This window comes from Schistocerca americana, chromosome 6 (genome assembly GCF_021461395.2).
Source record: "Schistocerca americana isolate TAMUIC-IGC-003095 chromosome 6, iqSchAmer2.1, whole genome shotgun sequence".
Lineage (NCBI taxonomy): Eukaryota > Metazoa > Arthropoda > Insecta > Orthoptera > Acrididae > Schistocerca > Schistocerca americana.
Genome location: NC_060124.1, coordinates 518,397,914 through 518,423,282, shown reverse-complemented (window position 1 = coordinate 518,423,282; position 25,369 = coordinate 518,397,914).

Genomic DNA, 25,369 nt, shown 5'->3' with positions numbered 1-25,369 from the left:
CAAACAACAGGGCGGGGAATATCGTCGACGTAGCTCTGTGCTGTGAGGGTGCTGCGGAAGACAACCAGAGGTGTCCTGGAACGAAATGAAATGACACCCCAGCCAATCACTTCTGGTTCTCGGGCCGTATGGCGGCCGAAAATCGCGTTGGTATCTCAAAGTTTTCTGGGGAATCTCCAAACGCGTTTTCGCCAGTCATCGGGGCTCTTTTCGGAGGGTGATTGAAGGGTCTCTGTTGGATTCCTTTCATGTTTAATTTCTTAAATCTGTCGTCATTTACGGCATAAATTCCTCTTCTAAATTTACTGAGGCGTTTCTGACTATCTGGGAGGAGACTGAGTAGTGGAACATGTTACTTTTACACATAAACAAAAATGATCTGTCACACTACTACACTTTAAAACACAGTTTATATGTAATTCATGTCACACAGTCTCATACGGAACCTACATCCGCTTTCTATTATATACAGTATATGATAAGATACTGTCATCCCCCTTCCCTTCTGTGTGAGAGGATGAACGAGCAAATGTATTTCTAGTTGCATGCTTGAGGGTAGCAGACAAGGCTGTCTGCTAGAGAACAGTAGGACCAACGTCGGAACAGGTAGCTACGCTTTCTAAAAGCAAAGAGGTTTCTATCCTTAGTGTGGTCCTGTCCGTCCGTTGTCATGTTGGTATAGGAAGCTGCCCCTCTGGCCACTTCCGTTTGTATTTGTGAGCCACCCCTCAGGAACGGACGAGTCAGTCTGTCCGTGGCGAGCGTCTGAAGTGGTAAGAACTCCGGCTAAGCGCGTGTCTGCTAAGTCCGTAGGACAATGGATTTCTTAAGTTCAGCCTAACTGAAAATTTAATCACCTTTATTTCAGGTTTAGCTCTAAAATATCTAATGTTATCTTAAATTGCAGCGCAGTGTAATTCTCGTGTGAAGTTCAGATTATTTTCCGGTAGTTGCTTTGTCACTACTTTGTGAGAAAAGTGGAACCACGTGTTGATCAGTAACTCTAACTAAGATCAATCTTAAATGCGAATGCTTGTGTGATTATAACGTCTCGTCTTGACAATATTTTTCAATGTAGCAACTTTTCTTTATGTTCAACCCTCGTGGGGTGTACTTTGCGAGACCAGTACCACGTGCTTATATAACTGTTTGACCCATCAGGTTAATAGTAAGACGTTAGTAACCAGTTCGAGATTTTTCTTTTGTAAATTGCTTTTCGATCTAATTTATTTTAATTATCAAAATTATTGTGGAGTTATACGCTTTGTGTAAACCAAGTTGACCACGAGAAGCATGTGGTGTAATCATCAAAGTAGCCCTCAGCTATTCTTTTTGGGAAGATTTCACAGAGAGTTAGTATGAATTTAGTATACCAGTGCGTGGTAATTACATGACGGACAGGATTGTGCTACGAACGTAATTTCTTTGGGTGAAAATTGAATCGGTTGGTTGTGGTTAATTTCCTCTTGCATATGTTTCAACGTTCTTCGTGTGTTATTTTATGAATGCAGTGTGGTATGCAGTCTCCCAATCTTGGCTCCATATTTGATGTGTTCCGTAAGATTAAAATCTCAAATTTTCACAATCCTAAATAAGGCACCAGCTTAGTTATGAATCGAGTTTAATATGCTGAAATTTCAATGATCAATCTTAAAATAAATTTCCAAATATAAACTGATTTCTTTCTTCTTATTTAAATTCTCTTTTATATATATATATTACCGGTTGTTGTATGACTATTAAAAGATTATAATTAATGTTAGTCTGTTTGGGAATTTGGTAAACGTAGACTAGATACCAGGTGAAACAGTTGCGCAGTAATGCACGGTTAACTTCCCCAGACAGCTCACAGCTTTTAACCCGCTTTTATTGTCTATCAGTACCGCTTTCATAGCAAAATAAAGCAACAACCTGACACATGGCGACCCTGTTCTGTGATTCCGCTAGACTCTGGAATCTCTGAAACGTTGGATTGCGAGCGTTGTATAATCTTAATTTTTTTTCCCTACAGCGCTCAAACAACTTCTGCGTTGTTTCCGAGCAGACTTTCAAAATATTCACGGTGTTGTTGATCGGCGTTGTGTTGTTTGTCTTGTTTTGTTGTTTATATTTGTGTGTTTTATATGTGTGTGTGTTTTTTTTTCTCGCTTGTAAGTTGCATTTACTTCGATCAAAGATATAAATTTGTTTTGCTAAAAATGTGTGTGAAATCTTATGGGACTTAACTGCTAAGGTCATCAGTCCCTAAGCCTACACACTACTTAACCTAAATTATCCTAAGGACAAACACACACACCCATGCCCGAGGGAGGACTCGAACCTCCGCCGGGACCAGCCGCACAGTCCATGACTGCAGCGCCCTACACCGCTCGGCTAATCCCGCGCGGCATTTGTTTTGCGTGTGAAAAAGTGCGTTCTAGGTTGGGTACCTTTCGTTTGACTGTCGTAATTTTTGGGGGATGCGTTTGTTTTGATTAGTGTGTTGCGTACCGGGTATAAATTGAACTAATGCAGACACGTAACCAAGCTAAAAGTAGGCGGTCCAACAACTTAAGCATCATGGACCAAAGGCATAATTTGATTTCGAATATTAACGCGTCAGACCGTTCCGAAAATGCATTGGGGAATACTTAAGAGGAAATGCAAAACAGGACGAACGGGCTCACATCAGAGCCAGAAATTAATTTGCCTCCAATCAACCAAATTGATTTGGCAGAACTCATGAAAGCCTTATTGCAACAAAATAAAGAAAACGCAGAGAAATCTGAAAAATCGATCCGAGAGCAAGGCGAACAAATGACGCAGAAATCAGAAAAATCGTTCCGAGAACAAAAAGAATCATCCGAAAAATCTATCCATGAGCTAGGCGAACAAATGATGCAGAAATCAGAAAAATCGATCCGAGAGCTAGGCCAACAAATAGACGAAAAACTAATCCAGCAGACAGATAAAGTTGACAAGTCGATGCAAAGAGTGTCCGATGATATCTCACAAAGAATAAACAATCTGGCAAGTGAAATAAAAAGTGATATTATGAAAGAATTAGGCCGTACATTTGAACAAATGGATGATCGTCTGCAAGCTTTAGAACAGGGCAAGCGGAGTCGCGATGCAGAATCGAAAGAGAGCGGAGAACAGCTACTTAGGAATTTCCAAGCGCTGAGAGAAGAATGCCAAAGAGAACACCAGCAGGTACTCTCGAGGGTCCAAGAGGCGGAAACGCATTGTCCCACGTCCGTTAGCAACACAATAGCGGACAACAGTCCAGCGATTCACGTGCTGGAACAGCCAGTAGAACAATTGAAGCAGACTGGGGCGGAGGACAAGAGACAAATACATGATAAGATTGCGGCATTAGCGGACATTCTAGGCACGAGGAAGGTGACGGAAAGCGAGAACAATACTACACCGGTAGCGGCCGCAGAGACCGAAGAAGTGCGTTCGCTTCTTAGATTTCAGAAGGGACAGTTCGAAGTGAACAGGCAGCACAAAGCTGTAACAGGCGAATTACAAGAACGCGTGGCGCATCTGGAAAACCGCATGGCGTGTGATTCCGAACTCGCCAATAGCACTAAAAATAGCTGTACGAACAGTGCAGAGAGGGACTCCGGCCACGAGGGAGATTTTGACGACAGTGAAGAATGTATTTTGAGGGGCAGACATGAGACGAATAGAAACATACAAGGGCCTCGCCGGATGGAAATGCGGGGATTTGATTTCAAACATTTCCTTACGGTGAGAAAGTTTGAGATATTTCGAAATTCGCAAAAAGGAATACATCCACGAGCATGGCTCGACAATTTGAGTTCTGTCTTCCTCCCGACTGGGCAAGTTCACATAAGATAGAATATATGTTTGGCTATTTGGAAGGCGAACCGGCGATTCGCATGAGGTCGGCAGCGCGTCACTGCAACTCCACTCGGGAGTTTCGACAAGCCGTTCTGTCTGCCTATTGGTCGGAAGCGGCACAAGATAGGGTCAAGCATGGCATAATTATGCTACCAAATTTGAACCAGTCTGGTTTCGGCAGCCCAGCACGCCTATTCGACCACATGCTGCAGGCGAATCAATTTCTATACAATCCATATGGACCCCCGGAACTAATTAGGATATGCATAACCAAATTGCCGATGCACTTGCGTCACGTCATTCTTGCGGGACGATGCAAAGAGGACGTGGAAACATTTAAGTCACTTCTCGAAGAGTTGGAATATAATACAGCAGAATGCCCGCCTTATCAGGCACAAAGTTATTACGGGGCACAGCAGCGCGATCGCAGTCATGGCCGTAGTACTAATCAACGGCGTGACTGGTAGTCGCGACGCGAACGGAACAATAATCGGGACCGGCCGTATAGAAACTGGGGTAACAGTCGCGAACGCAGGTGGAACAACGGAAATGATCGAGTATGTGGACAGAATCGTGGACGGAACAGTTACGGCAACCAGAATCGATACTACGGTGAACACGGTGGGTATAGGACTATAGGCGGAGCACCTCATGATGTTGAAATTCGGCCAGCTAACCCTAGACATAATCCAGCAAATGGAAATGAACAAAACCGGCAATGACAAACGATCAGCGCAGAAGGCGCCCAATCGGAACAAATGAGCGACATGGCAAATGAGTAGAAAGGACAGTGAGAAGTAGAGAGGACGGTGAGGAGAAAGAATTGATTAGTTCAAATTTGTGACGTATGCATTTTGAATAATATGTTGTAAAAATAAAGATAAAGATGTTTCTATGTGATTGATTTAAGTGATGTTTATAAATTTTTTTTTCTTTTCTTGTGCAATTAGGATTTAGTTTGGTTCAAACGTGAAGATAAAAGGTTTCTTTGTGAACGAGTGAAATGCTTTTTAGGTTGTTTTTTTTTGTGTAAATTGAAACAAGTCGCTCCTGAGGGAAGCAAGATCTGTGTTGAATTAATGCAAAACTCAGGGAAATATCCGATCTGTGGGTATTATGGGTCTGGCAAACCCAGGTCCCCAGCTGTTAGTAGCCTTGTTTCCGATTTTCTGTTTTCAATGCTACTATCTATCTATTACTATTCTATATCTGTCAGTATAAATGAGGATCTCTTACTATAGTATGCGTGTTGTATAAATATTTTAAGATAGGAGAAGTCTGAGAAAGGAATGAGTAAGTTTGGAATCTTGAAAACAGGATGCGATAATACGATTGTTTAACAAATGGCTTCCCAATATACGCTAATATGTTAATATTGATGATATATGTCTTTTTTGTTCTTTATAGCTGAGTATGTAAAGTGCTGTCTGTGGATTTCGTCAGTATATTGCTTCCCTTCAAGGTGAAAGAAGAATTGTGGTTTGTGTAATTTACGTGGCCCTGAAATATTATTGTGGTAGTCAAATACGAGCAGTTTATCAGCAAATGCAGATTGGAGCAGAAATATGGATCCTTTCTGTAGTCTTGATTGATGTTGAGCCAGAGCCAGAAAAATTATTCTGTGTTAATACTTGTCCTAGAAAAGAGACGTTTATGTGTTTTGCTGATGCTGTGAGCATTACAGCTTACTGTTTTCGCTGGTGCGGGATGCACTGTAGCCTATATGATTTGTACTGAGGAAATTTACCTCTTGAAGGTAGAGGAAGATTAAATAATTTTGATTATGCGACCGAATAAAAGCTTTGTTTAATATAATAAGGATGAAGCAAAACATTTGTCATTTAAACTACAGGAGGTGAAACGTCCCCTTTGAACAATTTATACACGACTGTGCTTAAACTGACACACAATATTTTGTTAGCGCAACGCAATCTGACTTTCAAAATTCCCTACAAAAGAATGGCCCTGACTAACATTAAACTATACCTTTCACAAATCACTAAATCACTTACCTCACAATAATCTTCGTTTCTCCCACTACTGCAATACAGCTAGCGCCACTACTGCCAGCTAAATAAAAGATTCAAACTACTAAAGGCACTAACTACTGATAGGGATAGTTAGCAAATGAAAGATATTAATAGAGAACAAACAATGTATTTACCTTGATATCATCATATATAAATATAGCAGTTCATGACAAATTACAAATCTCCGCCATCTCTCTCCCCACATCCACCACTGCTGGCGGCTCACCTCCAACTGCGCAACGCTACGCGCTGTTCACAGCCAGCTGCCTAACACTACAATGGCGAGTATTACAACAATGCAAAGCAGCCACCGACTGCACACAGCACAGCCAGTGATTTTCATATTGAGCGCTACGTAACGTTGCCAATAAGAAAACATAAACAGCCTACTTACATAGAGAAAACATAAACAGCCTACTTACATAGAGAAAACATAAACAGCCTATTTACATAGAGAAAACATAAACAGCCTACTTACATAGCCCCCATGCTCCCCACAAAAATTTTTACAAATTTTTTTTGGGCAGTGGCCAATAATGATTTGATAAAATTTTTCATAATTACAATAACAAAGAAATCAAATGCACACACTTATTGATACAATGTTGGTCAAAAGCTAAAATTTTCTCACAGTCTATAAAGACAGTCCTGATCCATCACAGTAAAATTACAGTGTTTTTCCTTTTTTTTCAAAGTCTGAACAGTAAAAGAAAATGCACACAGAAGTAGTGGATTTCTATGCTGTCTTGAAGAAGTAGTGTTGTCCTTCCAACGGAAAGTGCTGACTCTTGACATGCTGACAGGTAATGGGCCACAACAGAGCAAACCCACAGCAGAGTCATTCGAAGTTTTGAAGAATATTGGTAGGTAGGTCATCACAGAGCAGACCCACAGGAGTCCTGGTAGAGATTGTTGTATTGGTGGTCCACCAGAGGTGCAGACCCACTGCAGTCCTTGTAGAAATAATGGTACTGGTGAGTCAGCAAAGGTGTAGACCCACTGTAGTCCTAGTAGAAATAATGGTATTGGTGGGCCATCAGAGGTGCAGACCCACTGTAGTCCTTGTAGAAATGTCCAGCAGCCATCTGTTGCGATTGTGCAGGTGCACATTCACCATCGAAGAGTCTTGTGGAGAATATAGCAAGTCCATAAACCACCACTTGTGCACTCACAAAGTTTTTGGAATTGTCCTTAGAACCAGCAATGCTGTTATCCAGTCCCTTGCTGAGTTATTAACACACGTGCAAACACTAACAGTCCCTACTTCTCACATATTGTCCATATACTATGACCAACAGAAACGTGTGCAGTGAAACGTAACTAACAAGTTAATAATATCATGAACTGGTGACAATTACAATTTTATAAATTTACAACATGAAAATACAATTACAAAGGTACAAAATACATCATTAAAGAACATAATAATACAGATAACATTTGTAGTACAGGCTTTACAAAAGAATCGAAATAACATATACATCAGTGTTACAGGAATTATGAAAAAATATCAGAATAACTTTTGAAACATCAACTTTACACATGAGCATTAAAACAAAACAGAATTAATAATGTCTAACATCTTTACAAAGTAAATAACATATTATTAACGCAAATTATATTTGAGGATAACAGTATTCCTCATCATAGTTCATGTAGCTGAGTATGAGAAAAATTCTACAACAAAAGTCTGAGGAGGTAAACATATAAAGACAGGAAGAACATATGTACACAAGGGTACCCAAACACATAGTGGGATAACACAAAAGGAAAGGACAGGGTTTGTTTCATTGCAGTATTTTGCAAACAAAACTTTCTTTGCTTCTTGGAGATCTCCCTTCATTCATCATTATTCCCAAAAGTCCTATCTAAGCCTTCTGTATTTCGTTCACATCCTCTGCCAAAAATAGTTTTTCTTTCTGCTTTCTGTATTCTGTTCACATCCTCTATCAATAATAGTTTTTCTCCACTGTACAGTATCCTTTTTATTTTGCCAGACCATTTTCTGATAGCTTCTCAATGCGTTTCTTATAAATTTATAATAGTAAGTTTCTTATATAGTCTCCTCTTAAGCTAACTTAAATCTACTGAGCTCAGATACTAAACTAAGGGACGAGGCAATGCAGCAGCACATAACAAATTAACACAAACAGCAATGGAAAAAAATGGAAAATTGCAAAGCAAGCTACAGTAAATATAAATTACCAAGCAATGCAACATTACAACTAACATGAGCCAATGTACAGTAGCAAGAAAAATAAGTCAGTAGTAAAATTAGCTTAACAGAGTAACACAATTTAAAATTCAGTAGCACTATGCCTGGCAAACAGCAGCAGCAAAATTTCACTTTTGTTTATCATGAGGTAAATACATTGGCTTCTGCAGAACTTAGCTTTTGGAGGAAAATAACTACGACACTTCCACAGAGATTATCTTACAACAAGATGCATATTTAGCGCTACAGGACACGCATTTCAGTGATTAATTTTGTACTTAAAACATTTATTTTTAAAGATTTTTGAATTACAAAGAAAGTTTTCCGTGATACATTTCATTCCATTGGTGTAATCTGTAACACCTGAGGGTATAATTACAATAAACCTCAGGGGGGTACACGCTTACTTTGTGTACCATGTGTGTGGCAACCACAAGGAACCCTAGCTAATATGGTATTTGCTTATACAACTTTACACATCGGTACCATATTTCTCTAACACACAAATTACACAGCTATCTAAACTTTTTTTTATTACATCAGTGACTGATGTTAACGCAATTACACAGTTGGATAGCTTCACACTTATGAAATTGTATTTTGTCTGTACTTTGTGAAATGCTCATATTTTTTCGGAACCATTGTGATACTATGAGAGCTTTGAATGATATATTTGGTAAGGGAGCATGATTTTAAAGTACGTTTGAGGTAGATGACATTATTGAAATGAGCAGAGAATATTTTTTTAGGGTTTGAAATTATTGCAGAAAGCTACGACGATTTTGAGATTTGACTGAGGTGTTATGATGTTATTTTTACGACGACGATGTGTATTATGCTGCTGAGGTATGTTTATGATTAATAGGCTGAGGCTATATGAGTTATTTGATTATGCTTCATATTTATAATGACGAAATATTGACGAGTGTCGATGGATACGTATATGTGTAATAAGGTAAGGAGTAATGAATAGTGGGTAGGGACTCTTGACTTGTGAAACAGGATGTTGGAAACCAAGAATCGTACTTTAGAATTATGAAATGTGTGTACATGTGTGAATGTATTACAATGCCGCCGAAAAATTTTTTGGACACTGTTATATTTATAGGGTTTTGTTTCTATAGATTTGGAACGCTAATTCTTGACCTGTGAAATATTCTTATGTGAGACTGTCACTGTAGCGGAAACTCCTGTTGTAAATATTTCCGTAAGAAAGTTAAGTGACCACCTGCATGTAATGCGTCGCGGGCACCCACCTGGGCGACAGCCGCCCGAAAAAAAAAAAAAAGCCATTAGCCTTTCAGTGGCACAGGTAGAAAAAAAAAGGGAGGCCATTAACCTCGCTTCTGACATTCCTTTGTAGAAAGCATCGCAAAAACGACACGGTCGAACTTGAAAACATACGATTACACTGTGCTCTTAATTTATGATATTTACTGAAATGCCTAATGAAATGACGAGAAATATTTTTACATCTGCACACCTGATTATGACAAGCGTCTTTCTATGAGAGTTGAGAGAATTTCTACTAACTTATGAAATGTCACATGACTATTGAATGATATTTTTATGCTTTGGTTTGCGTAATTGCTTATTTCATTTGATACCTGTTTTCCAGCTGTGTTACAGCATTAGGTTTCATAAAATAAAATTAAATGCATTTGCTAATGTGAACACTTTCTGTCAACAGATCTATTAAATAATAATTTTGTGATCCACATTCTTCAAAAAAGGAGCACTTGGAAAGGAAAGAACAATAAGAAGGGACTAGTAACAGTAATTGCATACATAATATTCTTTTCAAGTACATGGTAATATTTTTTTTACAATAAGTTGTTGTGGTGCACCACTTTAATTACATAGACATTAAGATGTGAATATACATTTCCCTTATCTGCATTGTTGTTTTTACTGTAATATTTTTTCTGCTTGAGCTATGTCATGTTTAGATATAAGCTGCTGTTTGCCAGGCATAGTGCTACTGAACTTTAATTTGTGTTACTCTGCTAAGCCAGATTTATTTTTTTATTTGCTGCGCATTGCCTCATATTAGTTGTAATGTTGAATTGCTTGGTAATTTAGATTTACTGTAGCTTGCTTTGCGATTTTCCATTTTTTTTATTGCTGTTTATATTAATTGTTTTATGTGCTGCTGCATTGCCTCGTCCCTTAGTTTAGCATCTGAGCTCAGTAGATTTAAGTTAGCTTAAGAGGGGGTAGACTATATAAGAAACTAACTATTATAAATTTATAAGAAATAGGATACTGTACAGTGGAGAAAAACTATTATTGACAGAGGATGTGAACAAAATGCAGAAGGCAGGCTTAGATAGGACTTTTTGGGAATAATGATGAACAAAGGGAGATCTCCATGCAAAATACTGCAGTAAAACAAACCCTGTCCTTTCCCTTTTGTGTTATCCCACTATTGTTTGTGTACCCTTGTGTATTTGTTTTCTTCCTGTCTCTGTGTAGTTTCATAGAATTTTTTTTCTTTTAATATTAAGCTACATTCACTATGATGAGGAATACTGTTATCCTCGAATATAATTGGCATTAATAATATGTTATTTACTTTGTAAAGATGTTAGACATTGTTAATTCCGTTCTGTTTAATGCTCATGTGTGAAGTTGACGTTTCAAAAGTTATTGTGATCTTTTATGTAACTACTTATCTCATAATTCCTGTAACACTGATGTATATGTTATTCCGATTCTTTTGTAAAGCCTGTACTACAAATGTTATCTGTATTATTATGTTCTTTAATGATGTATTTTGTACCTTTGTAATTGTATTTTCATGTTGTAAATTTATAAAATTGTAATTGACACCAGTTCATCTTATTATTAACTTGTAAGTTACATTTATTGGTAACGCCACCTCTGTATGAAAATCACTGGCTGTGCTGTGTGCAGTCTGTGGCTAGTTTGCATTGTTGTCTGCCATTGTAGTGTTGGGCAGCGGCAGCTGGTTGTGAACAGCGCGTAGCGTTGCGCAGTTGGAGGTGAGCCGCCAGCAGTGGTGGATGTGGGGAGAGAGATGGCGGAGTTTTGAAATTTGTCATGAACTGCTATATTTATATATGATGATGTCAAGGTAAATACATTGTTTGTTCTCTATTAATATCTTTCATTTGCTAACTATCCCTATCAGTAGTTAGTGCCTTCAGTAGTTTGAATCTTTTATTTAGCTGGCAGTAGTGGCGCTCGCTGTATTGCAGTAGCTTGAGTAGCGAAGATTTTTGTGAGGTAAGTGATTTGTGAAAGGTATAGTTTAATGTTAGTCAGGGCCCATTCTTTTGTACGAATTATTGAAAGTCAGATTGCGTTGCGCTAAAAAAAATATTGTGTGTCAGTTTAAGCACAGTCGTGTATAAATTGTTCAAAGGGGAAGTTTCAGAGGATTCGAATCTTTTGTGTCTGTTGTAAGTTCAATATGTTAAGATGAAACTGTTTTACAGAATAGAGGAGACCACAATTTTGCCATTCATGAGAAATGAATCCAGAATGACCACCACAGGCGAAATAACTGATTTGGAAGTGAAAGGTAACTTAAAGAAGGAACGAAATTGGAACAAAATGGGTAAGAAAATGTAATATAACCTGTTGTAGGAAAATATTTTACCCTTCTCAGAGTCATCTGCGTGATTAACTCTTGTGATAACGTAAATTTAGATGAAATTTTCTTACTGTTTTATGTGTGAATATATAAGTATGATAAATGTGTAATTGCGAGTCTCTTATCAGGTGTGTCAACTGGAATAAATCTTTTGTCGTGTAAATAACCATTGTTCTTTTTACTGTGTGTGTTTAAGGAAAGTTTCTCCATATTTATCATGTGGCAAGACATATGCCGCGAGCGTCAGGAAGAGGACGAATTAGAACAATGTTGTAGTGGTATAAACACTGCGTTGGGGTAGCATTGAAGTAGCTTCTTGGATTAACTAGTAGTGGATAGAAGTAGAATTTTAAGTAATGCATGTTTATGGGTAGTTAGTTTGTAGAATAGACAACAGGTGTGCATGTGTGTGTGTGTAAATAACATGTGAATCCTATGCTGTCCTGACCTATACTTGCACAAGGCATAATCCTATTCATTTTAGTGAATTAATAAGTAGCATTTGATTTATTAAAACGTAAGTGAACCACATTAGTGATGTGGATTTAGATATTATATTGTCAGTTCATTTAATTTTTATTTTTATACTGTCAAGTCATTTCACTTTTATTTTTTATATTGTCAAGTCATTTAACTTTTATTTTTTATATTGTCGATTCATGTAATTTTTTTATTTTAAAAAAAATAATAAGTCTCACTTTTGTTCTTAAAAAATTGTGAAAGACAATACTAAGCGGTATTATGTATGACATTTGGTAATACACAAGTATGATTAACAATTTCTGTGAATGCAGTTGAGAACGTGAAAGTGAACCGGCTAAACTCTTATGAGACAGCGAGAACAGCGAGGAGGAGGGCTAGTTGTAAAGTAGCGGGGTTCCCAGCAGGACACACTGTCAACCGGGCCACTTCGGGAGCGCGGCCGACAACAAAAGAAGGGTACGCGGCAAACACTTTCCCTTGCACCTGGAGCTAATGGGCGGCCGCCCCGTGCGACCCTTCCTGGAGGCGATGACCTGCGATGGGCGAGCGGTCCACCGCGCGGAAATCTATCTGCTGGCAACGCACCACGCGCACGCGACCGTGACGAGACGGCCGCGGTGAAACAACAGAAGACAGGGGAGAAAGGGGCGTGGAGCCTTTTTGATACGTACTGTCCAGAGAAATTGGCAGACTTCAACGATGCCTATCAACATTTCCTGGCGGATGTCCACTGTAAAGCGACAGTAAATCATAGTTCGATGTTCTCTGGTAGCTAAGAGTGGCACAAAGAAGAGCCATTAAGTGTCATCCTTGCCCAGGAATATCAAACTGGCGTGTCAAACGAGGATACTACACGAATTTGATAACACAAACATGGAACCAAATCGAGATGTACGTGACACAGGCCACCAAGAGGTACTTCATGAGAGGGCAGAGACGGCGGGATTGCACGCAACAGTTGGACAAAAATCCCTACTGACAGCTGCGGCGACGAACCCCCCCCCCCCCTCCCCCGCCCCTTATATTGTGCCTCGGAACAGTGGAAGTACTGAGTGTGCCGGTGAACAGTGACTATATGGTTCTTAGTTCAATGCATATACGTGTGTTTCTGTCAGAGAAATTTTGACTCGTGTGCTTTGCAGGGGTTCGATTTATTGGTGTTTATTAGACTGACTCTTGTATTTTGCAGGTGTTCTATTTATTGTTTTTTTTATTACACTTTGACTCTTGTATTTTGCAGGTGTTTTATTTATTGGTGTTTTTTTTAGACGTTGACTAATGTACTTTCAGAGCTGTTTTATTTATCAATGTTTGTTTGTGTGTGATGTATTAGATTTGTGATATTTAGTTTCGTAAATTCATTGCTGTGGCATTGCTTCGTTTATCAGTCAGATAGCTTTTCATTCTCATTGGACTGAGATCGATTAGCCTTTGCATGGGGCATACTTATAGTGAGGAACCCCATAAGGGTAACAATCACATAATTAATTGTGGTTTCAGTATAATGACACAGTGATTGTTGTTTGCTAATTAACTGAAATATAGTAGAGTAATTAAATTAGTGCCACAAAGCTATTTTAATTCTACAAATTATTAGTTTTATAAGATATAGAAGTTTTTTGTGATAACCACTTTGTAAAACATGTTTTTTCTCTCTTATCATTTTTTTTGCTTTTGCGTATTGTGCATTGTAATGTTCTGCTTTATAATACTGTTGTTATTTCATGTTCTTTTTTAATTGCTGTGGCACCTTTGCTATTTTCATAAATTTTGCTTCTTAATAAACAGTCATAAATTTTCCTGTGATCAGTTGGCTCCTGCAATGAGCAAAAAATGGTGAACTCCATAAGGGGAACAACCAGAAATTGTTTTCATATTAATGACAAAGGAACCATTGTTTTTACTTGCTGACCGAATTAGGTCTACACTCTCTTTTAAATATGTGTCACAGATTGTGTTCCTTTTTTCTGTTTGAAATTAGTAGATTTTAAAGATTTGTTGAAATTATTGTGTTTTAGCAAGTAGCTGGTGACCTTTTGCATTTTCTTTACACTTTTGGTTTAAGTAGGGTGTGAGTAGCCTGCTGGGGAATGTCCTAGCATGGCCAGAAAATTCCCTGCACAGTCTTTTCCCGGAGCGTTGGGGTTATGAAAGGTCTCTGTAGGATTCCTTTCATGTTTAATTTCTTAGATCTGTTGTCATTTACGGCATAAATCCCTCTTCTAAATTTACTGTGGCGTTTCTGACTATCTGGGAGGAGACTGAGTAGTGGAACGTGTTACTTTTCCACATAAACAAGAACGATCTGTCACACTACTACACTTTAAAACACAGTTTATATGTAATTCATGTCACACAGTCTCATACGGAACCTAAATCCGCTTTCTTTTATATACTGTATATGATAAGATACTGTCATCCCCCTTCCCTTCTGTGTGAGAGGATGAACGAGCAAATGTATTTCTAGTTGCATGCTTGAGGGTAGCAGACAAGGCTGTCTGCTAGAGAACAGTAGGACCAACGTCGGAACAGGTAGCTACGCTTTCTAAAAGCAAAGAGGTTTCTATCCTTAGTATGGTCCTGTCCGTCCGTTGTCATGTTGGTATAGGAAGCTGCCCCTCTGGCCACTTCCGTCTGTATTTGTGAGCCACCACTCAGGAACGGACGAGTCAGTCTGTCCGTGGCGAGCGTCTGAAGTGGTAAGAACTCCGGCTAAGCGCGTGTCTGCTAAGTCCGTAGGACAATGGATTTCTTAAGTTCAGCCTAACTGAAAATTTAATCACCTTTATTTCAGGTTTAGCTCTAAAATATCTAATGTTATCTTAAATTGCAGCGCAGTGTAATTCTCGTGTGAAGTTCAGATTATTTTCCGGTAGTTGCTTTGTCACTACTTTGTGAGTAAAGTGGAACCACGTGTTGATCAGTAACTCTAACTAAGATCAATCTTAAATGCGAATGCTTGTGTGATTATAACGTCTCGTCTTGACAATATTTTTCAATGTAGCAACTTTTCTTTATGTTCAACCCACGTGGGGTGTACTTTGCGAGAGCAGTACCACGTGCTTATATAACTGTTTGACCCATCAAGTTAATAGTAAGACGTTAGTAACCAGTTCGAGATTTTTCTTTTGTAAATTTCTTTTCGATCTAATTTATTTTAATTATCAAAATTATTGTGGAGTTATACGCTTTGTGTAAACCAAGTTGACCACGTGAAGCATGTGGTGTAATCATCAAAGTAGCCCTCAGCTATTCTTTTTGGGAAGATTTCACAGAGAGTTAGTATGAATTTAGTATACCGGTGTGTGGTAATTACATGACGGACAGGATTGTGCTACGAACGTAATTTCTTTGGGTGAAAATTGAATCGGTTGGTTGTGGTTAATTTCCTCTTGCATATGTTTCAACGTTCTTCGTGTGTTATTTTATGAATGCAGTGTGGTATGCAGTCTCCCAATCTTGGCTCCATATTTGATGTGTTCCGTAAGATTACAATCTCAAATTTTCACAATCCTAAATAAGGCACCAGCTTAGTTATGAATCGAGTTTAATATGCTGAAATTTCAATTATCAATCTTAAAATAAATTTCCAAATATAAACTGATTTCTTTCTTTTTATTTAAAATCTCTTTTTTATATATATATTACCGGTTGTTGTATGACTATTAAAAGATTATAATTAATGTTAGTCTGTTTGGGAATTTGGTAAACGTAGACTAGATACCAGGTGAAACAGTTGCGCAGTAATGCACGGTTAACTTCCCCAGACAGCTCACAGCTTTTAACCCGCTTTTATTGTCTATCAGTACCGCTTTCATGCAAACTAGAGCAACAACCTTACATGATTCATCACTGATGACAAATCTACACGAGTCAATGAGATTACACGCCAAATGGGCCTGACACCACTGCCAACGGGCTCGTTGGTGTACAGAACTCAATGGTAGTCAGGGCGACAGGGGCCATCAACTCGGCCCCCTTTCTGTGAGCCACCTGTTAATGGTGCTAGTAGTCAGTGGAGCATCAGTTGCACGTCAGATCGATGAGAATGATGAACCAGGGGTTCTGAGCGCCTCTCTGACGACTGCTCCGTTCTCACCTTGCGCTGTCTTTCTAGCTCGACTCTGTGTTCCGCCACGGTTCACCCATTCCTGCCAACATTATCGAATAGGGACATCGCTCCTATTTAAATGTTGAGCGATTCGCCGAGTACTCCTTTGAGCCCAACTACACGTCCTCTCTCAAATTCTGACATCTGCACATTTCATTCACGCGTCTCTCTGCGAGGCATGGCCACTGTCCAGCTGAGTACATAGAATGGAATTCGTGAAGACTTTATACCCTGGTATCACCATGTTCCCTGCTTTCTATCTTTGCCAACTGCGTTTGGGTTCCTTATGAAGATATGTTTGTTAAAATTCGTGGTGTCGTGATTTGTGTGGTGTTGTACCAAACTCCAATAGTTATCCTGGATGAAGTTTTGCAAATAGAGCTAATGGACTCCATTTTTGTTGATTCCAGTGAAAGGGTGTAATAAAATCGTACTTGGAAATGACGAAGCGTAATACGATGGATTTCCGAAGTCGATATGTGACTGCAGATGAATCATGAGTCTCCCATCAGAACTCAAAGATTAAAAATATGCAGTTAGAGCTGCGTCTTAGTCAATTCCACTTGGAAATAAGGATAGAATACTGAACGTCTGAAGCTACTATGACGTAACACTATGCGGCCACTCTTGCATTACAGAGAATGAAGCTCATTTCACGCGCTGGTTCTTTAGATGTAATGCAACGGAAGTGGTGTCTTCCTGCCTGTAAAGGCAATTAATGCTCGGGAACTAAGCTCAGCTTGCTCTTTCCCAGTTGACAAACAGTTAGGTAAGAAGAAGACAAGTACGACGTACAGCGAGAAAACACTCCATTGTATGATTTAAATCTGTTCTTACTTTGGCTTTACATTTGCTTGTAATGGACCTTGTGTGAAAATAATATTTATAATGTCATCTCCAGTATGAGTTCGTGTTTACAATACAAATTCTAATCTCTTTCTCGTTATTTATAGAGATGTGTGAACTAAATTCTCAGACACGTGATATAGAGAGTGTTCAAATCATCACCTGCATCAAATGGTGAAATTTAAGCTACTGTCTTAGACCAGCCTCGTCGAGAAATGATTACTTCCTCAGTTTGCGATTCTGTGTACGATAATTGTAAATTATGGCCCCCCCTCACCCTACAATCGCTTTCATCAGCTGAAACAATCGCAGTTTTTCTCTGTGAGTAACGTTGCTGTCGATCAATAATAGTACGAATCAGTGGCGTAGCGTGAGGGGAGACTTTGAGACTTAGTCTCCCCTGTATTCATGCTTGAAAAAGATGCAATAGCAATTCATAACAAAAATATAAACAACTTTCGACTAGGAGCACTAAATGTGCGAAGACGTCAGTTTTGCAGCATGCGCCGCAGCACCCTGAGTATTTTTTGGTGTATCTGCCTGCTTGAGACTCGAATAGACTGCTCTCAGCCTCTGCCTCCCTTCCCTTACCTGGCTGTGTGCGTCTGAGCATTGGTGGCATTCTCGGCTCCCCTCCACTTCCCCTTCCACGAAGACCGGTGTGCTGCACTTGCTAACATTTATCGAGACTAGTCTCTGCCGCTTCTATGCTGGCTTTCAACATGGAAGTGAATAGTCGCGCGGTTTGTGTTCGTAGTGATTCTTGTGTGATTTTAGTGCATATTTTCGTTGTGTCGCCACCGTGAGTGAGCCAACAACTGAACACGTTATAGAATTTTTATTAAAAACGCATTTTTATACATTAACGTACGAAAAAAAGTGCGAATTGAAGGACAAACGAGCTACTCCTATACTCAGTGTAGTTTTAAGTGAAGCCAAAGAAAAACGCATTTTTCAGACAGCCTGGTTCGAAAAGTATGCTTGCCGGCCGCGGTGGTCTCGCGGTTCTAGGCGTGCAGTCCGGAACCGTGCGACTGCTACGGTCGCAGGTTCGAATCCTGCCTCGGGCATGAATGTGTGTGATGTCCTTCGGTTAGTTAGGTTTAAGTAGTTCTAAGTTCTAGGGGACTGATGACCACAGCAGTTGAGTCCCATAGTGCTCAGAGCCATTTTTTGAAAAGTATGCTTAGCTGACTGCGAATCCAGTTAATAACAGATTATATTGTTATATATGTCTTCTGTTTGGTGGTGAAAAGGAATGATGCAATGAGGGAATTTGTACAATAAACAACTTTGACATGAAATCACAAATGCATAAGATATGAAAACGTCACCTGCAGAACAAAGAATCATTTCAGTTATTGGGGGAAAGTAGAATTGAGCAAGCCCTTTCTGAAGCAGCTCGTCATACAGCAATAAAATACAACAAACAAGTTCCATCCAGCAGGAGAGTATTGGCTCGTCTTATTCAGGCAATTGTATTTCTTTGTAAACAAGAACTAGCCTTTCGCGGCCATCCAGAAGACTAATCCTCCAGCAACAAAGGAAATGTTGGATTTACTAGCTCAAGGAGAGCAGTTAATCTGAGACCATCTGTCATCATTATCAACCTTTAAAGGAACTTCTCCAGATATACAGCATGATGTAATAGAAATAATAACTCTGGCAGTTAATGAGAAAATAAAATCTAAAATTCAGAACCGCAATTTCATTTCGATTCATGCTGATGAAACATTAGACGTGTCTTGCAAGAGTCAAATGAGTATAATATTCAGGTACTCAATTGCAGACAAAATTGAGGAAAGATTCGTTGGATTTTACGACGTTTATGGAGAGAAAACTGCTGAAGATTTGTTAAACATTATTCATGCATTACTGAAAGAATGGAATGTATAAGAAAAAGTAGTTAGTCAAACATATGACGCCGCTTTAGTAATAGAGGGCAGAGAGGACTACAACGATTGGTGAAGTATTTCTGTCCCTATGCATTGTTTATTCATTGTTACGCAGACAAGTGAATTTGGTACTGTTACATGTCTCCAAAATCATACGACAAGTACGCATGTTTGTAAGTGATCTTCCAAACATTCGTTTTTCAAATCATCGAAACGAACTGTATCTGCTAACTCAGAAAGGATTTAAACTGCTACATGTAAGCAACACTCCCTGGAACTTTCGTTCGAGGGCAGTTCCAACAACATCCGAACATTTCTCAGGGCTATATAGTGTTTTTAATTATATATTTGATGATACAGACTCTGTGGGACCCAGAATCTTTGAGCTGTGCTGTGGGAATGAAAAGACGGATGGATAATCCTACGTTTGTCTACTTGATTTGCTTCTACCGAATGTGCTTTGTTTATGTTGATCATCTCTTTAACGTTCTTCAGTCAAAATCTGTCAGTATAACTGCTTGTCACGACGAAATAACAACTGCTTTGAGAAACTTACGACAGTTAAGAACGGAAAATTTCGTCGATGAATGCATTAAATGCAGCTTGTGTTTGAATGGCAACTTATCATACTGTGACAGTCAAGTCATCTCTCAGGGCACTAACTTACGAGATACTTGATTTGCAAATTGTTCACATGGAAAGTAGGTTTCAAGACTTAACCCAGATTCAGTTTGTTGAGCTTTTGAACGAAAAGTGTTTCCTGAACTATCAAAAAGAATTTCCAAAGTTGAAACTGCTTCAATTATTAGAACAGTAACCTTTTTTCAAACAAGAACAACTTGAAAATGAACTGTGTAACATATACGCTAATGAGAAAAAACTATCTGCAAGAATCCTCTTAAAGTACATTGTCAACAATGATTTAGACTCCATTGATGAGGAAACAACGAAGTTCCTGCGTTTTGTTTTGACCCTACCCGCAACTACAGCAAGCAGTGAACGAAGCATGAGTGCTCTTAAAGGAGTGAAGAATTATTTAAGGAATTCAATGTCCAACATCCGGCTGTCGTATTTGAGCACGTTAGCAATAGAAAAGACACTACTTGGAGAGCTATCCAGTGATCAGATCTTTGTAGACCGAGTTATAGCCTTATTCGTGAAAAGAAAAGACAGGCGCATTACATTTGTGTACAAGACAATATAAGTGCTTCTTCTCTTACTGCTGGAGTTCTACAAATTTGTCATCGTTTCTTGAACAAGTTAGTTATTATTATTATTATTATTATTATTAGTGGTGGCGGTGGTAATGGTGGTAGTAGTATTTGTAGTAGTAGTAGTTGTTGTTGTTTCATTTCATACATTTTGTTTCATTTGTTTAAATTATTGTTTATTGTACTATTTTGTCTCCCTATAATAACTGCACAGTCTCCCCAACCTTTACAACCACGCTACGCTACTGGTACGAATGTTCATTAAGCTTCGTGACTTTCCAAACGCCTTTGGCACTCTGGTGCCTGGCTGCCCTGCATTTTGCTCTTGACTAAGCGCGTATTCTGCGGGATCCTGAAATGGTAGCTGGAGTCCCAGACTGGAATAAGTAATTATTTATGTATTCAAAAACTTCTTAATATAACATTTCTTTGAAGCGAACTATAAAATGTAAAATAATTTCTACTAGATTCCTTACCACCGTACACACAGTCCTGAATATCTGAGTTTGTGAATTTTTCATAGCTATGACAATACTTTTAAAATTTAAAACGAAAATTGTGCAGCATATACAATAGATGAAAGTAAGTTGTGTAGAGAGTATTTGTCGTTGAGAAAAATCACTTACAGCTTATACCATGTGCTGTGCTATAAAACTGTTAGTGACTAGGTGAAGTAGACATGCATCAGTTTTCTGTAGCATGAGGCTCACATTTTCGTTTTAAATTTTTCGAAGTATTGTCATAGCTATTAAGAACGTACAAGCACAAATATTCACGACCACCCATATGCGATTAGGAAACAGAATAGGAATAGGAGAATCTATTTTATACTTTATAGTACGTTTTAAACACATGCTTTATTAAGAAGTTCATTTTTTAATAAGTATTTTCTGTTTTTTGGCCATGTGTGTGCGAAATTCTTCAATCGACTTCAAACATTCTGATGAGATTCCTACAGAGACATGTAATACGAATTTCATGTCTACATGAGTTTCACCTCACTTGAGTCAACCAGTCAACCAATACATAGACCCATCATGCATATATCTCGAGAAAAGACCGCGTTGGTAAAAAATTAGAGAGAACCGAACCCACGCGGAGGCTTACCGACGCACATTGACGAAGAAACACAGAAATTGCAACGGGATTGAATACAACAAGCACCATTGCATTTTCCGTCCTTGGGAGTAACGCTTCAAGCGGTCTGTGCATGGATCCTTTCCTGGGAGTCCAATAGTTTTTTCCAATGCACCACTGCAGGTTTACTATAACCCTTGGACCTTCACATTGACGATGAAACAAACAAATTGTATACGGATTTAATACAACAGGCACCATGCCGACTTCTGCCCAAGGGAGTAACGCTCAAACGGGTATCTGCTTGGAACCTTTTCTGGGAGTCCAGTAGTTGTTACCGATGCAGCACTGAAATTTTACTGTAACCCTTGGACCTAGACATTGACGATGAACACGGAAATTGCATAGCGATTGAAAACAACAGGCACCATACGGACTTCTGTCGAGGGGAATAAAGCTTCAAACCGTATCTACTTGGAACTTTTTCTGGGAGTCCAGTAGTCGTTTCGGATGCAGAACTGCAGATTTACTGTAACCCATAGATATTCACATTGACGCTGAAACACAGATATTGCATGGGGATTGAATACAACAGGCACCATGCCAAATTCTATCAGGGGCGAGTAACACTTCAAACGGTCTGTGTTTGGAACCTATCCTGGAAGTCCAGTAGTTGTTTCCGATGCACCACAGCGAGGTTTTCTGTAACACTTGGACCTACACAGTGACGCTGAAACACAGAAATGACATCAGGAGTGAATACAAGAGGCACCATACCGACTTCTGTGCACGGAAGTAACGCTTCAAACGGTATCTGCTTCGTACCTTTTCAGGGAGACCAGTAGATGTTTCTGATGCACCACTGCCGGTTTACTGTAACCCGTGGAACTTCACATTGTCGACGAAACACAGAAATGTCATCGGCATTGAGTACAACAGACACCATGCTGACTACTGTCAATTCGAGTAACGCTTAAAAGGGTCTGTGCCTGCAATCTTTCCTGGGAGTCCAGTGGTTGTTACCGATGCACCACCACATGTTTACAGTAATACTTGGACGTTCAAATTTTCGACGAAACACAGAAGTTGCATTGGGATTGAATACAACACTCACCATGTCGTCTTCTATGCAGGGGAGCAATTCTTCAAACGGTCTGTGGTATGTTACCTTCCAGGGAGTCTAGTAGTTGTTTCCGATGCACATCTGCATGGTTACTCTAACTGTTGGGCCGTCACATTTACGTTGAAACACAGAATTTGCGTCGGAATGAATACAAGAGGCACCATGCCGACATCCGTCCAGGGGAGTAACGCTTCAAGTGGTATCTGCTTGGAACCTTTTCTGGGAGACTAGTAGTTGTTTCCGATTCATCACTGCAGGTTTACTGCAACCCTTGGACCTTCACATTGAAGACGAAACACAGAAATTGCATCGGGACTGAATACAACAGACACCATGTCGAGTACTGTTTAGACGAATAACGCTTCAAACGATGTGCCTGTGACATTTTATGGGAGTCCAGTAGTTGTTTTCGATGCATCGCTGCAGGTTAACTGTAACCCTTGGACATTCACTTTGACAACAAAACACAGAGGTTGCATCGGGATTCAAACAACAGGCACCATGCCGACTACTGTCCAGGGGAGTAACCCTTCACACTGTATCTGCTTTTTACCTTTTCTGAGAGTGCAGTGATAGTTTCCGATGTACCACTGCAGTCTTTCGGTAACGCTTGGATCTGCTCATTGACGACGAAACACAGAAATTACATCGGGTTTGAATACAACAGGCACAATGTCGATAACTGTCCAGACGAGTAACGCTTCAAATGGTCGGTGCTTGGAACCCATCCTGGGAGTCCAGTAGTTGTTTACGATGCCCCGATGCATGTTGACTGTTACCCTTGGACCTTTCCGAATGACGACGAAACACAGAATTTGCATCGCTATTGAATACAACATGCACCTTGCCGACTACAGTCCAGGCGAGTAACGCTTCAAACTTTCTGTGCTTGGAAGCTTTTCTGGGAATCCAGTAGTTTTTTCCGAAGCACCACTGCAGGTTAACTGTAACCCTTGGACCTTCACATTGACGACGAAAGATAGAAATTGCGTCGGGACTGAATACGACAAGCACCATGCTGACTTTGGTCCACGACAGTAACTCTTCACACCGTATCTTCATTGAACCATTCCTGGGAGCACAGTAGTTGTTTCCGGTGCACCACTGCAGGTTGACTGTAACCCTTGGACCTTCACATTGACGACCAAACGCAGATGTTTCTTCGGGTTTGAAAACAATTGACTCCATGACTTTTTTGGCCATGGGAACAACGCTACTCCCGTTGTCCCCTTTGTTGCTTTTCTGGGAGTCCAGTATGTGTTTCCGATGCACCACTGCAGATTTACTGTAACTCCTTGGCGCTTCACATTGAGTACTGAACACAAAAAACTGCACGGGATTGAATACAACACTCATCATGCCGATTTCTGTCGACGGGAGCAACGCTTCAAACGGTCTGTGATTGGAAACTTTCCTGGGAGTGAAGAGTTGTTTCCGATGAACAACTGCATGGTTACTGTAACCGTTGGACCTCTATATGGACGACGAAACACAGAGATTACATAGGGATTGAATACAAGAAGCACATTGTCGACTAATGTACAGACGAGCAACGCTTCAAATGGTCTGTGCTTGGAACCAATCATAAGAGTCCAGTATTTGCTTCCCAAGCACTTCTGCATGTTTACCGTAACCCTTAGATTTTCACTTTGACGCTGAATCACAGAAATTGCATAGGTATTGTATACAATAGGCACCATGGCGACTTCCGTCCAGGGGAGTAACACTTCAAACGGTAACTATTTGGAAGCTTTTCTGGGAGACCAGTAGATCTTTCGAATGTACCACTAGTGGTTTACTGCAACCCTTGGAATTTAACATTGTCGACGAATCATAGAGATTGCGCCAGGATTGAATATAACAGGCAACAGGGGATTAACGCTTAAAATTATATCTGCTTGGAACCTTTCCTGATAGTCCAGTAGTGGTTTCGGATGCACCACTGCAGGTTTACTGTAATCCTTGGACGTTCACATTGACGACGAATCACAGAAATTGCGACGGGATTGAATACAATAAGCACCTTGTCGATTTTTGGCCAGGGAAGTTACGCTTCAGCCAGTATCTTCTTCATACTTTCTCTGAAAGGCCAGTATTTGTTCCCGATGTGCCACAGCAGTTCGACTGTAACGCTTGGATCTTCACATTGAAGACGATACACAGAAATTATATCGGGATTGAATACAACAACCACAGTGTAGACTACTCTCCAACGAGTAACGCTTCAAACGGTCTGTGTTTGGAACCTTTTCTGGGAGTCCAGTAGTTGTTTTCGATGCACCACTATAGTTTTACTGTAACGCTTGGATCATCACATTGAAGACAAAGCACAGAAATGGCATCGGGATTGAATACAACACTCGTCATGTCGACTAAATTCTAGGGGAGTAACACTTCAAACGTACTGTGCTTGTAAGCTTACCTGGGAGACCAGTAGTTGTATCTGACGCACAATTACAGGATTATTGTAACCCTTGGACGATCACATTGACTATGATACAGAGATTATGAATCGGAATTGAAAACAACATGCACCGTGCCGACTTCCGTCAAGGGAAAAACGCTTCAAACGAAATCTGCTTGGAGCATTTTCTGGGAGTCCTGTAGTTGTTTCCGATGCACCACTGCAGACTTACTGTAACCCGTAGACATCCACATCGACGACGAAACACAGAAATTGCATCGGGATTGAATACAACAGGCACGATGCCGACTTTTGTCCAGGGGTGTAACGCTTCAAACGGAATAGCTGGGAACCATTTCAGGGAGTCCAGTAGCTGCTTCCGATTCACAACTGTAGGTTTACTGTAACCCTTGGACGTTCACATTGACGACGAACCACAGAAATTACATCTTGATTGAATACAACGGACACCATGTCACTACTGTCCCACGAGTAACGCTACAAAT